Below are 14,736 nucleotides of genomic sequence, written 5' to 3'. Positions count from 1 at the left end.
AACCACGTGATAACTTATCATGTCATGTCTACTGTCATGTGGGGAGGGCCAGCGCAGCAGCAGCAGCCAGTGGACTACCGCACTAGGCGGCCCACCCACATGTTCTGAGAACATTGAAGAAATAAAGATGTTTGTAATCAATCAATCAATCGCGCGATCACCGAACCCCTGACAGCGAGAGTCACTGAACCAACAGGCGACAACCCTGCAGAGTTGTGCACAAGTGTAGTAGAAGTTATGGGCTTGAAATGCCTAAAAATTACGCCAAACTATTATGTGCAACGATGCAAACTAAACAAAATTTATTAATTCCAAATTTGCAGCTGCATGAATATTTTATAACAAAATTTAACATTTGTTTCAAAATTTAGACTGTTGCCAGACTTACGTGAATAACCTTGGTGGCCAGATTTCTGAACGAAAACTATCACTTCCCACTTTTACTAAAAATGCTCAGTGGCAACATATTATTTGCTGAAACAAAAGGAACCTCATTTCTGCAGCAAGGAAAACAGTGTGAGTTCCAAGCTTACAACAAAGACATTGTTGTTGAGCTTTAAAATTTTTGATGCATTGTGGCCAGACGTTTGTGCTCATCGTGGCAACTATGCATTTCTTATCGCAGATATGTTTCGCGTTAGAGTAAAAAGTATTATTTTATTTTTTTCTGTTGTGAGGTAGCAATAATTTATGCAACATCTAGTCTAAATCTTAGTGAGTCGTCTGCATCAACGTTGTTACAGCGGCGCCTCGCATCGAGCGCCCTTACCCGCGGTCCGACGCGGCATTTCGCCCTGCAGAGGAGCTGCCCAGCCCATATGACGTTTGCATGCGCCCAATCCACCGCTGCAGCTGTCAGTAAGGAGTCCTGGGTGGTATCGCCACGCAGCCATAGGACCTGGAAGAGCATAAGACCGTCGTAAGACAAGCCTTCGAAGCCGCCAGGTCCCGAGGCAGCTCGGCCGGTTGACAAGGACGCGGGGGGGAGGGTGGGGGGGAAGTCCGCCCTCATGCCACTTATCTGAACTAAATAAAGTTTGTCTGTGCTAGCTCTGCGCGTAGCCCGTTCCAAGTGTTGTTAGTCCTTTATTACCAACTAGCAGAGTGTTCATTTTTCTTTAATTTTGCTGCGCTGCCTTACGGCCACAGCAAATTGAATATTTTCTCTGGCCAAGTAGGTCCGCGTTTTGAGGCCAAGACATAGGCGGGCGGGCCGCACATAGATCAGAACCCCAGAAGCGCGCACGGCGGAGTCCGATTTGCCAGTCGCGGGTGTACTTCCGGGCGATGCGTAAAATTTTCTGTGTATGCAGGACCAAGCAAGCGACACGGGCGAAACACTTCACGTGACGGTGCTGCTCTAACAGCGCCCTACGAGGTCCACAAAAACAGTGCTAAATATTTACTGTCCAAAGTTCCTGCTATGCAGCGCGCGGGGCTGGAGGGAAGCGGCGGAGTGCTTGCCCTTTGCAAAAAAATACATATGAAAACAAAATGCATAAGAAGGCAAAAAGAAATGAGCGCGCGCAGACACGCCGATTAACGGGGAGGTCTCTGCGTAGACCTTCGTCAGTGCTGCTGTTTCCAAAGCCATAAAGGCGATCTAGTCGAGCCGACCACCCACTGTAAACTCGTCGCAGTGAAATTATTCACTCCATTCTCCCAGTCGCCTGTCCCGGCGGCCGCCGGCGCACTCGCTCAACGCCGAGTTTCCATGGAAAACGGACATTTTCCTTCCTCCATGATGCGCCGCGAGCTGTGGGGGCGAGATCTAGTGCGGGAAACCGCTTGGCGCTCGCGAGCTGTGGCCGCCGTGCTTTCCAAAAGTCGGTGCTAGTTGTTCGCAGCCGAAAGGCGTCGTCGCGCGCGCGGAGGCGCAGAAAAAATGAGCGGCAGCACACCCGGACTGGATGTCGCCAAGAAGTCCTTCGTGCAACTTGGGCGCTGAGCAATGCCAAGATCTCCTACAGCAGGTCTGGTTTGCGAAGACGGGGCTCTTCCGGAGTATTGGTGTAGGGCAGTCGTTTCTCACTTTGTTCCGTACCAAGGCAGGACGCCCACCCACGGAGCTGACCGATACCGACCAGTGGCACGTCAACATCCTACTGCTTGCGGCCCAGCAAGCAGTAGGATGACATTTTTCTAGTGAACCGATCTCCCACGTTGAACCCAGAGCCGAACTGGTCGCCTTTCAGCAGAAGGGAAAAGCTAAAAGGCTTGAGTATTTTACGGTGTGTGTTTTGAATATTATAAGCGTACTAAATTACTATGTCCTTCCCGAGTGTATTTCTAATAGTGTATAAGTACGTTTTGGGATAATCAACGATCAATAGCCAATTACGACCGGTTAAATTTTACTCTTGCTGGTGGAGCAGAAGATAACGCTCAAACCACGTGATAACTTATCATGTCATGTCTACTGTCATGTGGGGAGGGCCAGCGCAGCAGCAGCAGCCAGTGGACTACCGCACTAGGCGGCCCACCCACATGTTCTGAAAACATTGAAGAAATAAAGATGTTTGTAATCAATCAATCAATCGCGCGATCACCGAACCCCTGACAGCGAGAGTCACTGAACCAACTGGCGACAACCCTGCAGAGTTGTGCACAAGTGTAGTAGAAGTTATGGGCTTCAAATGCCTAAAAATTACACCAAACGATTATGTGCAACGATGGAAACTAAACAAATTTTATTAATTCCAAATTTGCATGTGCATAAATATTTTATAACAAAATTTAACATTTGTTTCAAAATTTAGACTGTTGCCAGACTTACGTGAATAACCTTGGTGGCCAGATTTCTGAACGAAAACTATCACTTCCCACTTTTACTAAAAATGCTCAGTGGCAACATATTATTTGCTGACACAAAAACAGCCTCATTTCCGCAGCAATCAAAACAGCGTAAGTTCCAATCTTACAACAAAGACATTGTTGTTGAGCTTTCAGATTTTTATGCAGTGCGGCCAGACGTTTAGCTCATAATGGCAACTATTTCTATTCGCGGATATGTTCTGTGTTTTATAAATTCAAAATTTGTAGCAGCATAATTATTTTATAACAATATTTAACATTTGTTTCAAATTTTTTACTTTGTTGCCAGACTTACGTGAATAACCTTGGTGGCCAGATTTCTGAACGAAAACTATCACTTCCCGCTTGTACTAAAATGCTTAGTGGGAACTTATTATTTGCTGAGACAAAAGGAACCTCATTTCTGCAGCAAGTAAAACAGTGTGAGCTCCAAGCTTACAACAAAGACATTGTTGTTGAGCTTTCAAATTTTTGATGCATTGTGGCCAGACGTTTGTGCTCATCATGGCAACTATGCATTTCTTATCGCAGATATATTTCGCGTTAAAGTAAAAAGTATTATTTTATTTTTTCTGTTGTGAGGTAGCAATAATTTATGCAACATCTAGTCTAAATCTTAGTGAGTCGTCTGCATCAACGATGTTACAGCGGCGCCTCGCATCGAGCGCCCGTACCCGCGGTCCGACGCGGCATTTCGCCCTGAGAGGAGCTGCCCAGCCCATATGACGTTTGCATGCGCCCAATCCACCGCTGCAGCTGTCAGTAAGGAGTCCTGGGTGGTATCGTCACGCAGCCATAGGACCTGGAAGAGCATAAGACCGTCGTAAGACTAGCCTTCGAAGCCGCCAGGTCCCGAGGGATCTCGGCCGGTTGACAAGGACGCGGGGGGGAGGGTGGGGGGCAAGTCCCCCCTCCTGCCACTTATCTGAACTAAATAAAGTTTGTCTGTGCTAGCTCAGCGCGTAGCCCGTTCCAAGTGTTGTTAGCCCTCTTCTACCAACTAGCAGAGTGTTCATTTTTCTTTAATTTTGCTGCGCTGCCTTACGGCCACAGCAAATTGAATATTTTCTCTGGCCAAGTCGGTCCGCGTTTTGAGGCCAAGACAGAGGCGGGCAGGGAGCACATAGATCAGAACCCCAGAAGCGTGCGCGGCGGAGTCCGATTTGCCAGTCGCGGGTATACTTCCGGGCGACGCGTAAAATTTTCTGTGTATGCAGGACCAAGCAAGCGACACGGGCGAAACACTTCACGCGACGGTGCTGCTCTAACACCGCCCTACGAGGTCCACAAACAGTGCTAATTATTTACTGTCCAAAGTTTCTGCTATGCAGCGCGCGGGGCTGGAGGGAAGCGGCGGAGTGCTTGCCCTTTGCAAAAAAATACATATGAAAACAAAATGCATATGAAGGCAAAAAGAAATGAGCGCGCGCTGACACGCCGATTAACGGGGAGGACTCTGCGTAGACCTTCGTCAGTGCTGCTGTTTCCAAAGCCATAAAGGCGATCTAGTTGAGCCGACCACCCACTGAAAACTCGTCGCAGTGAAATTATTCACTCCATTCTCCCAGTCGCCTGTCGCGGCGGCCGCCAGCGCACTCGCTCAACGCCGAGTTACCATGGAAAAAGGACATTTTCCTTCCTCCATGATGCGCCGCGAGCTGTGGGGGCGAGATCTAGTGCGGAAAACCGCATGGCGCTCGCGAGCTGTGGCCGCCGTGCTTTCCAAAAGTCGGTGCTAGTTGCTCGCAGCCGAAAGGCGTCGTCGCGCGCGCGGAGGCGCAGAAAAAATGAGCGTCAGCACACCGAGAGGGCGCTGCGGTCGCCGACGGGAGGGGACGCGCTTCTCATCGGCCCCTGCTATTATGCCAATTAACGCAGTGTTAATTTACAGTTACCGCGATATATTTGGTATCAAAGTGTGCGCGAAAGTGCGGGGCATCGACCGGTACCAGTTTTGACCAAGCGGTACATGATTCACCCGATTTACGAGGACTTTTCTCTGGTGCGGTGCTAGGCCTAGCGTCGGCCTACCACAAGTACGGCCACCGGTGGCGACGGGCCCGGCCGCTAGGCCTAACCCGACGACGAGTACGACCAAGATGGCGTCTGACATGGAAGTGGCCACGTCGATGGGAGACAACATAACGTCAGCGCCGAGCATCGGCAGTCTCGGCGGGCGTACGTGCATTGAAGTTCCCGGAGAGGACATTACACCGGAAGAAGCCGAAGGCTGGTCGGCCTCCGGCAAGCGCATCAAGCAGATCATGGCCGGCAAGGAAAACGGTGAGTCCGCCGCCACTACTCGCCAGTCTAGACCCAAGACTAGGGCCAGTGTTGCTAAGAGATTTGCAGCCTCGGTAACGAAAGCGGCGATGATGCCGACAGACATGCCGAAGGAAGACACCAAGATAGTCATGAGACCACGGGGAGGTCTCAACGTAGCGAGAACTGAGGTTTCAATAATTATGTCGGCCGTCATGACGGCGGTTCGAATAACGAAGGAAGAAGCCAAAGCAGACACCATCTGCACGAACGCGCAGCCAAACATCATCGTGGTACGCACCCCGGACGAGAGGCGTGCCACGCTGTACTCTAAGGTCAAAACCCTAAACGTAGGAGACAAGGCATACGAAGTCAGCGCCTACCGAACGGCGCCGGACGGCACGGTCAAGGGAGTCATCCGAGGCATAGCCGTACACGACACCCCCGAAAGAGATAACCGAAAACATCGTGAACCCATGCAACCCCCTAGCGGTGGAGGCGCACAGAATCGGCAATACAACCACAGTGATAGTACTCTTCGCTGGACAAAAAGTACCGAACAACGTCAAGTATGGCTCGATATTAGTCAGGTGCGGGCTTTACCGCAAGCACTTTGACGTGTGCAGGCAATGCGGCAGGATCGGCCATGGAAGAGACGTATGCCCGAATCCCAATGCCAAAGTATGCTTCGGCTGCGGAATCGTGAACCCCAGCGAGGATCACAAACGCGAATGCAAGCCCAAGTGCAAGCTCTGCGGGGGACAGCATCCAACGGGCGAGAGGGAATGCAAAAACAAGTACAAGATGCCATATGTGGTCAAAAAACGGCAATGGGAACGCAAGATGGAAGCCATGCAGCAACAACTGGATCCGAAAAGCTTTCCGCCGCTGCGAGCGCCGTCTGCTGAGAGACCCCGCGGGGATTCGAGGCAGCGCGACAGCAGCCGCAAGAGGGACAACCGCAAGGGAGGCAGGAGCGCCAGCCGCCACAGACCGTCGCAGTCGGGGGAAAGAGTCACCTGGGCAGAAGCAGTCAAGGCTAATATGGCAGAGAAAAGACAACCACCGGCGCAAAACGCCACGAAGAAGTTCCAAGAAGAGAATGGAATGGTAATAAAAGCCCTAAGAGACGAGAACGAGAAGCTAAAGCAGAGAATCGCCGAGCAGGACGCAACCATCAAGGAAATCAACGCGAAGCTAACGACATTAATTGCGATGCAGCAACAGCAGCAGCTGCTGCCGAAGCGCGCACAAGAGAGGGAACAAGAAGAGATAACCGAGGACGAACTAGAGGTCGAGGTGGACCCGAGAGCCACGAAAACGGCGGGACCGGCTCCCAAGAGGAGAGCCATAGAGGTCGCCAAGGAACGAAAGACAATGGAGAGAATCGAAAAACAGGACGTCAGACTCGACCGTCTGGAGGCGACCAGCAAGGAAACCAACGAACGACTTATTGCGCTCCCGCAAACGGTTCAGCAGATGACAACGAATATACAGAGCACGATCCAGAACATGATGGCGCAAATGCAAGCACAGCTGCAGACGCAGGTACAGGCACAAATACAATGTATGGAAGCACAGATCACCGCCAAACTGCAGCAATCATGGACGGGACAGCAAGTACAGCAGCATCCACACCCCCAGTGAGAGACCTCTTGGTCTGGCACTGGAACTGCAACGGCTTTACCGGCAAGAGAGCAGTGCTGCAGCAACACTTGCAGCAACTAACGAGGAAACCAGACGTCATAATGATTCAAGAAACACACAGCGAAGAGACGCCGAAACTACCGGGCTACCGGTCGCACGACAGCCCGCCGAGCAAAAGGGACACGTCCAAGGGCAAGGGCAGAGGGGTCCGCACCTTCGTTAGGAGAGGGATCACCTTCGTGGAACACGAAATGATCGGCAGAAGCGCCATCGAACACTGCACGGTGGAAGTAATCACGGGAAGGAAGAGGAGGGAGAGCACTTTCCTGGTGAACATCTACAGCAACCCGTCCCACGGACAACAGAAATTCAAGGCACTGTTCCACAAGGCAGCTTCAGTCGCGGGAAGCAATACGCTCGTAGTGTGCGGAGACTTTAACGCACCGAGCCAAGACTGGGGCTACCACAGAACGACGGTCAAGGGGAGAGAGCTGATGCAAGACGCCACCGACGTCGGACTGAACCTAATCACGGATCCGGCCTTTCCCACCAGGATCGGCACATCTGTTCCGAGAGACACAACTCCGGACCTTACCTTCATCAAAACTGAAGGAGGATCAAGAGAAGTGAAATGGAGAAACACGGGCCAAGAGCTGGGCAGCGATCACTACATCGTAGAGGTCGTCATACTGCTCGAAGGCCAAGGCAACACCGGCATAAGAAAGCATCGCATTACGGACTGGGACGCCTTTCGAAAGGCGCTACCCGCGGTGCAAGAGGACATTACGGACATCGAGCAATGGGCGGCCAACGTCGTTGAGACGAAGGACGGAGCCACCAAAGAGCTAGAGACGGACGAACGGATAGACAAGATGGACAGTCGGCTGGCCCACCTGATAGAAGCCAAGCAGTCCATAAAGGCGAGGTGGCAGAAGCGACGAACCAACCGAAGTCTAAGGAAGAAGATCGCCGAGCTCAACAGGCAGATCGAGGTCCACTGCAGGGTGCTATGCACCCAACAGTGGAACGAGGCCTGCAACGAAGCCGACAGACAGATGCACAAGGGCAAGACGTGGAACATGCTGCGGCACCTCCTCGACGAAACCAAGACCAAGGGCCACCAACACAACAACCTGGCCAGGATCCTACACAAGGAAATCTGCGAACACGGGGAGGACGAGGTCAAGCGGCGCTTGGACGCCAAGTACCTGCCGACCACCCCCACGGAAAGACACCCGGATTACCAAGGCAAGGAGAACGAGACGCTAGATCGCGACATCCAGACCTGGGAAGTAAGAGTTGCCCTGCAGGAACTCAATGGAAGGTCTGCCGCGGGTCCCGATCGAGTGACCAACAGAGCGCTCAAGAACCTCAGCGAAGCGGCCATCGAAACGCTCACGAACTTCTACAAGTTCTGGCAAGAAGGAAGGCTACCCAAGCAATGGAAAGCAGCCAAGACGATCCTCATCCCCAAGCCTGGCAGGCCGCCCAACATAGAGAACCTCAGGCCGATCTCACTCACTTCGTGCGTGGGAAAGGTCCTCGAGCACGTTCTCATGAACAGGTGGCAGCGTTACCTGGAAGAATCGGAGCTTTACCCAAACTCCATCATCGGGTTTCGGAACAAACTCGGGACGCAAGACGCCATGATCTTACTGAAGAACGAGATCATCGACGATACGACGGGCACCAAGGACAACAGAGCCGTACTCGGGCTGGACTTGCAGAGCGCCTTTGATAAAGTGAGGCACTCGGCTATCCTGGCCCAAGTATCCAGGCTAAACATGGGCAGGAGGACATACCAGTACATCAAAGACTTCCTGACGGAACGAACCACCGAAATCTGTGCGGGAGACCTACAGCTCGAAGAGAAGAATCTGGGCAGCGTCGGAACTCCGCAGGGGTCGGTGATCCCCCCGCTACTCTTCAACCTCGTGATGATCGGGGTGGCCACCCGGCTAGAAAGAGTAGCGGGAGTCCGGCACACCATCTACGCCGACGACGTGACGCTATGGGTACCGGGAGGAAGCGACGGACACATCGAGACAACGCTGCAAGAAGCGGTCAACGCCATAGAGGAGCAGCTGGACGGGTCTGGACTCGTTTGCTCCCCGGCCAAGTCAGAACTGCTGGTGATTCCCCCGAAAGGATCGACCAGGAAAAGAAAGAATATGGAAGTCAAGTACGAGCGTCCCAAGATCACGGTCAAGACGGCGGAAGGACAGGTAACACCGGAGGTCGAGAAGATTCGGGTACTCGGGCTGCTCGTCCAGCGGAACCGAGTCAACGGTGACACGGTCAACAAGCTCGCGGGCAAAGCGGCTGCGGCAATGAGACTCATCAAGAGGGTGTCCAACAGAAAAGCGGGGATGAAGGAGGAGAGCCTGACTAGGCTCGTTCAATCCTTCGCAGTTAGCCACATAACGTACGTGGCCGCCTTCCACAACTGGAGGCCGAGTGAACGTAACAAGATGGACGCCACCATACGCAAGGCGTATAAGGCGGCACTCGGTCTCCTCGGGGCCACGAGCACCGAAAAATTCATGGCGCTGGGAGTCCACAACACGCTGGACGAAATAGCCGAAGCACAGAGAACGGCACAACTCGAGCGTCTCTCCGAAACGAGAACCGGAAGACAGATACTGCGGGACCTTGGCCTCGAACCGAGGGAAGGCAAGCAGCAGAAAGACGTACCTATACCAGATAGCATCAACAGAAAGCTCAGGGTCTTCCCGATCCCGAAGAACGTGAACCCCGAGCACAACAGGGAGCGGAGGTTGGCGAGGGCCAGGGCTCTCGTGGACCTCCACGCCAGAGAAGAAGGCGCCGCCTACGTGGACGCGGCAGAGTATCAAGGGAGCACCGACGCATACGCGGCGGTGGTTGTCGGGGATCGACGGGTGCAACGAAGACCGCGGTGAGCCTCCGGACTCGAGAAGCGCACCGGGCGGAGGAGGTGGCCATCGCCTTGGCCGTTTCCGACCCCGGATGTACTACAGTGTTGTGTGACTCTAGAACGGCAGTGAAGAACTACGCCAAGGGTAGGGTATGTAGTGAGGCCGCGAGCATACTGCGCAAGGCCGAAGACATCGGACGCAACAGTCCTGTGGTGATCAAGTGGTTTCCGGCCCACATGGGCAGTGACGTGTCGGAACGCGGAAACGTGAACCACAACGAGACGGCCAACTCGGCCGCGCGAGGACTAACCAACCGCGCGGCTGAAAGCACGGCCGACTCGGAGTCCTGGTCGCGGCGCACTGCCAAGGACAAGATGACCACCTTCAACGAAATAGTGAAATGGTACAGACTGAACAGACAGACTATGCCGCCACCTCACCCGGGGCTTACCCGGAATGAGGCAGTGTTATATAGACAGTTACAGACGGGGTCCCTGCTCACCCCGGTGCTAGCTAAGCACGTGTGTCCGAGAGTGCACGCGAGGGACATATGCAGACTGTGCGCGAAGGAGAGAGCCACCGCGGCTCACATCCTTTGGGACTGTAGCGTAAATCCGCGCGAAGCCAGCGAGAAGACGACGATCCCGCCGCAGCTAGAGGCTGCAACGAGGAGCTGTGATCAAAAGACACAACTCAAGGCCGTCCAGCAGGTCTCGGCAGCTCTCGAGAGGTAGCGACCGAGCGAAACCGAGGAGAGGGCGGCGGCACCCCCAGGAAGGGGGCGGCGGTCCTCTCGAACCCGCGGAAGTAGCGAAGGACGTAACAAGACCTCAAGGAGCACAACGCACGAGATTGACGTAGTGGCCGCGTCGCGGTAAAAGCTTGTCCTCCCTGCTTGGAGGGAGCCTAACCGACTCTGCAGGCTTTCTAAATAAAAGTTGTTCTCTCTCTCTCTCGCAGCACACCCGGACTGGATGTCGCCAAGAAGTCCTTTGTGCAACTTGGGCACTGAGCAATGCCAAGTTCTCCTACAGCAGGTCTGGTTTGCGAAGACGGGGCTCTTCCGGAGTATTGGTGTAGGGCAGTCGTTTCTCACTTTGTTCCGTACCAAGGCAGGACGCCCACCCACGGAGCTGACCGATACCGACCAGTGGCACGTCAACATCCTACTGCTTGCGGCCCAGCAAGCAGTAGGATGGCATTTTTCTAGTGAACCGATCTCACACGTTGAACTCAGAGCCGAACTGGTCGCCTTTCAGCAGAAGGGAAAAGCTAATAGGCTTGAGTATTTCACGGTGTGTGTTTTGAATATTATAAGCGTCCTAAACTACTATGTCCTTCCCGAATGTATTTCTAATAGTGTATAGGTACGTTTTGGGATAATCAACGATCAATAGCCAATTACGACCGGTTAAATTTTTCTCTTGCTGGTGGAGCAGAAGATAACGCTCAAACCACGTGATAACTTATCATATCATGTCTACTGTCATGTGGGGAGGGCCAGCGCAGCAGCAGTACCCAGTGGACTACCGCACTAGGCGGCCCACCCACATGTTTTGAGAACATTGAAGAAATAAAGATGTTTGTAATCAATCAATCAATCAATCGCGCGATCACCGAACCCCTGACAGCGAGAGTCACTGAACCAACTGGCGACAACCCTGCAGAGTTGTGCACAAGTGTAGTAGAAGTTATGGGCTTCAAATGCCTTAAAATTACACCACACGATTATGTGCAACGATGGAAACTAAACAAATTTTATGAATTCCAAATTTGCAGCTGCATAAATATTTTATGACAAAATTTAACATTTGTTTCAAAATTTAGACTGTTGCCAGACTTACGTGAATAACCTTGGCGGCCAGATTTCTCAACGAAAACTATCACTTCCCACGTTTACTAAAAATGCTCAGTGGCAACATATTATTTGCTGACACAAAAACAGCCTCATTTCCGCAGCAATCAAAACAGCGTAAGTTCCAATCTTGCAACAAAGACATTGTTGTTGAGCTTTCAGATTTTTTATGCAGTGTGGCCAGACGTTTGTGCTCATAATGGCAGCTATTTCTATTCGCGGATATGTTCTGTGTTGTATAAATTCAAAATTTGTAGCTGCATAATTATTTTATAACAATATTTAACATTTGTTTCAAATTGTTTACTTTGTTGCCAGACTTACGTGCATAACCTTGGTGGCCAGATTTCTGAACCAAACTATCACTTCCCGCTTGTACTAGAAATGCTTAGTGGGAACATATTATTTGCTGACACAAAAACAGCCTCATTTTCGCAGCAATCAAAACAGCGTAAGTTCCAATCTTACAACAAAGACATTGCTGTTGAGCTTTCAGATTTTTTATGCCGTGTGGCCAGACGTTTGTGCTCATAATGACAACTATTTCTATTCGCGGATATGTTCTGTGTTTTATAAATTGAAAATTTGTCGCTGCCTAAGTATTTTATAACAATATTTAACATTTGTTTCAAATTTTTTACTTTGTTGCCAGACTAACGTGAATTACCTTGGTGGCCAGATTTCTGAACGAAAACTATCACTTCCCGCTTGTACTAAAAATGCTTAGTGGGAACTCATTATTTGCCGAGACAAAAGGAACCTCATTTCTGCAGCAAGTAAAACAGTGTGAGCTCCAAGCTTACAACAAAGACATAGTTGTTGAGCTTTCAAATTTTTGATGCATTGTGGCCAGACGTTTGTGCTCATCATGGCAACTTTGCATTTCTTATCGCAGATATGTTTCGCGTTAGAGTAAAAAGTATTATTTTATTTTTTCTGTTGTGAGGTAGCAATAATTTATGCAACATCTAGTCTAAATCTTAGTGAGTCGTCTGCATCAACGATGTTACAGCGGCGCCTCGCATCGAGCGCCCGTACCCGCGGTCCGACGCGGCATTTCGCCCTGCAGAGGAGCTGCCCAGCCCATATGACGTTTGCATGCGCCCAATCCACCGCTGCAGCTGTCAGTAAGGAGTCCTGGGTGGTATCGCCACGCAGCCATAGGACCTGGAAGAGCATAAGACCGTCGTAAGACAACCCTTCGAAGCCGCCAGGTCCCGAGGGATCTCGGCCAGTTGACAAGGACGCGGGGGGAGGGTGGGGGGCAAGTCCGCCCTCCTGCCACTTATCTGAACTAAATAAAGTTTGTCTGTGCTAGCCCTGCGCGTAGCCCGTTCCAAGTGTAGTTAGCCCTCTTTTACCAACTAGCAGAGTGTTCATTTGTCTTTAATTTTGCCGCGCTGCCTTACGGCCACAGCAAATTGAATATTTTCTCTGGCCAAGTCGGTCCGCGTTTTGAGGCCAAGGCAGAGGCGGGCGGGGAGCACATAGATCAGAACCCCAGAAGCGTGCACGGCGGAGTCCGATTTGCCAGTCGCGGGTGTACTTCCGGGCGACGCGTAAAATTTTCTGTGTATGCAGGACCAAGCAAGCGACACGGGCGAAACACTTCACGCGACGGTGCTGCTCTAACAGCGCCCTACGAGGTCCACAAACAGTGCTAATTATTTACTGTCCAAACTTCCTGCTATGCAGCGCGCGGGGCTGGTGGGAAGCGGCGGAGTGCTTGCCCTTTGCAAAAAAATACATATGAAAACAAAATGCATATGAAGGCAAAAAGAAATGAGCGCGCGCTGACACGCCGATTAACGGGGAGGACTCTGCGTAGACCTTCGTCAGTGCTGCTGTTTCAAAAGCCATAAAGGCGATCTAGTCGAGCCGACCACCCACTGAAAACTCGTCGCAGTGAAATTATTCACTCCATTCTCCCAGTCGCCTGTCCCGGCGGCCGCCGGCGCAATCGCTCAACGCCGAGTTACCATGGAAAACGGACATTTTCCTTCCTCCATGATGGGCCGCGCGCTGTGGGGGCGAGATCTAGTGCGGGAAACCGCTTGGCGCTCGCGAGCTGTGGCCGCCGTGCTTTCGAAAAGTCGGTGCTAGTTGTTCGCAGCCGAAAGGCGTCGTCGCGCGCGCGGAGGCGCAGAAAAAATGAGCGGCAGCACAGCCGGACTGGATGTCGCCAAGAAGTGCTTCGTGCAACTTGGGCGCTGAGCAACGCAAAGTTCTCCTACAGCAGGTCTGGTTTGCGAAGACGGGGCTCTTCCGGAGTATTGGTGTAGGGCAGTCGTTTCTCACTTTGTTCCGTACCAAGGCAGGACGCCCACACACGGAGCCGACCGATACCGACCAGTGGCACGTCAACATCCTACTGCTTGCGGCCCAGCAAGCAGTAGGATGATATTTTTCTAGTGAGCCGATCTCACATGTTGAACTCAGAGCCGAACTGGTCGCCTTTCAGCAGAAGGGAAAAGCTAAAAGGCTTGAGTATTTCACGGCGTGTGTTTTGAATATTATAAGCGTCCTAAATTACTATGTCCTTCCCGAATGCATTTCAAATAGTGTATAGGTATGTTTTGGAATAATCAACGATCAATATAGGCAATTACGACCGGTTAAATTTTACTCTTGCTGGTGGAGCAGAAGATAACGCTCAAACCACGTGATAACTTATCATGTCATGTCTACTGTCATGTGGGGAGGGCCAGCGCAGCAGCCGCAGCCAGTGGACTACCGCACTAGGCGGCCCACCCACATGTTCTGAGAACATTTAAGAAATAAAGATGTTTGTAATCAATCAATCAATCAATCGCGCGATCACCGAACCCCTGACAACGAGAGTCACTGAACCAACTGGCGACAACCCTGCAGAGTTTTGCACAAGTGTAGTAGAAGTTATGGGCTTCAAATGCCTAAAAATTACACCAAACGGTTATGTGCAACGATGCAAACTAAACAAATTTTATTAATTCCAAATTTGCAGCTACATAAATATTTTATAAAAAAATTTAACATTTGTTTCAAAATTTATACTGTTGCCAGACTTACGTGAATAACCTTGGTGGCCAGATTTCTTGACGAAAACTATCACTTCCCACTTTTACTAAAAATGCTCAGTGGCAACATGTTATTTGCCGACACAAAAACAGCCTCATTTCCGCAGCAATCAAAACAGCGTAAGTTCCAATCTTACAACAAAGACATTGTTGTTGAGCTTTCAGATTTTTTATGCAGTGTGGCCAGACGTTTGTGCTCATAATG

General features: G+C 51.4%; 2 pseudogenes; both read left to right on the top strand.

The window, feature by feature from the left end:
- The first annotated feature begins 4,913 nt into the window (after positions 1-4,913).
- LOC149357640 (uncharacterized) lies at positions 4,914-6,723 on the top strand (annotated as a pseudogene).
- A 220-nt stretch (positions 6,724-6,943) lies between these two features.
- Positions 6,944-10,431, top strand: LOC149357639 (uncharacterized; annotated as a pseudogene).
- Positions 10,432-14,736: the final 4,305 nt, after the last annotated feature.

The sequence above is a fragment of the Amblyomma mixtum genome, chromosome 3, assembly GCF_055824585.1.
Source record: "Amblyomma mixtum isolate Tamu chromosome 3, ASM5582458v1, whole genome shotgun sequence".
In the NCBI taxonomy this organism is placed as follows: Eukaryota; Metazoa; Arthropoda; class Arachnida; order Ixodida; family Ixodidae; genus Amblyomma; species Amblyomma mixtum.
This window is presented reverse-complemented; position numbering and strand designations above follow the sequence as displayed.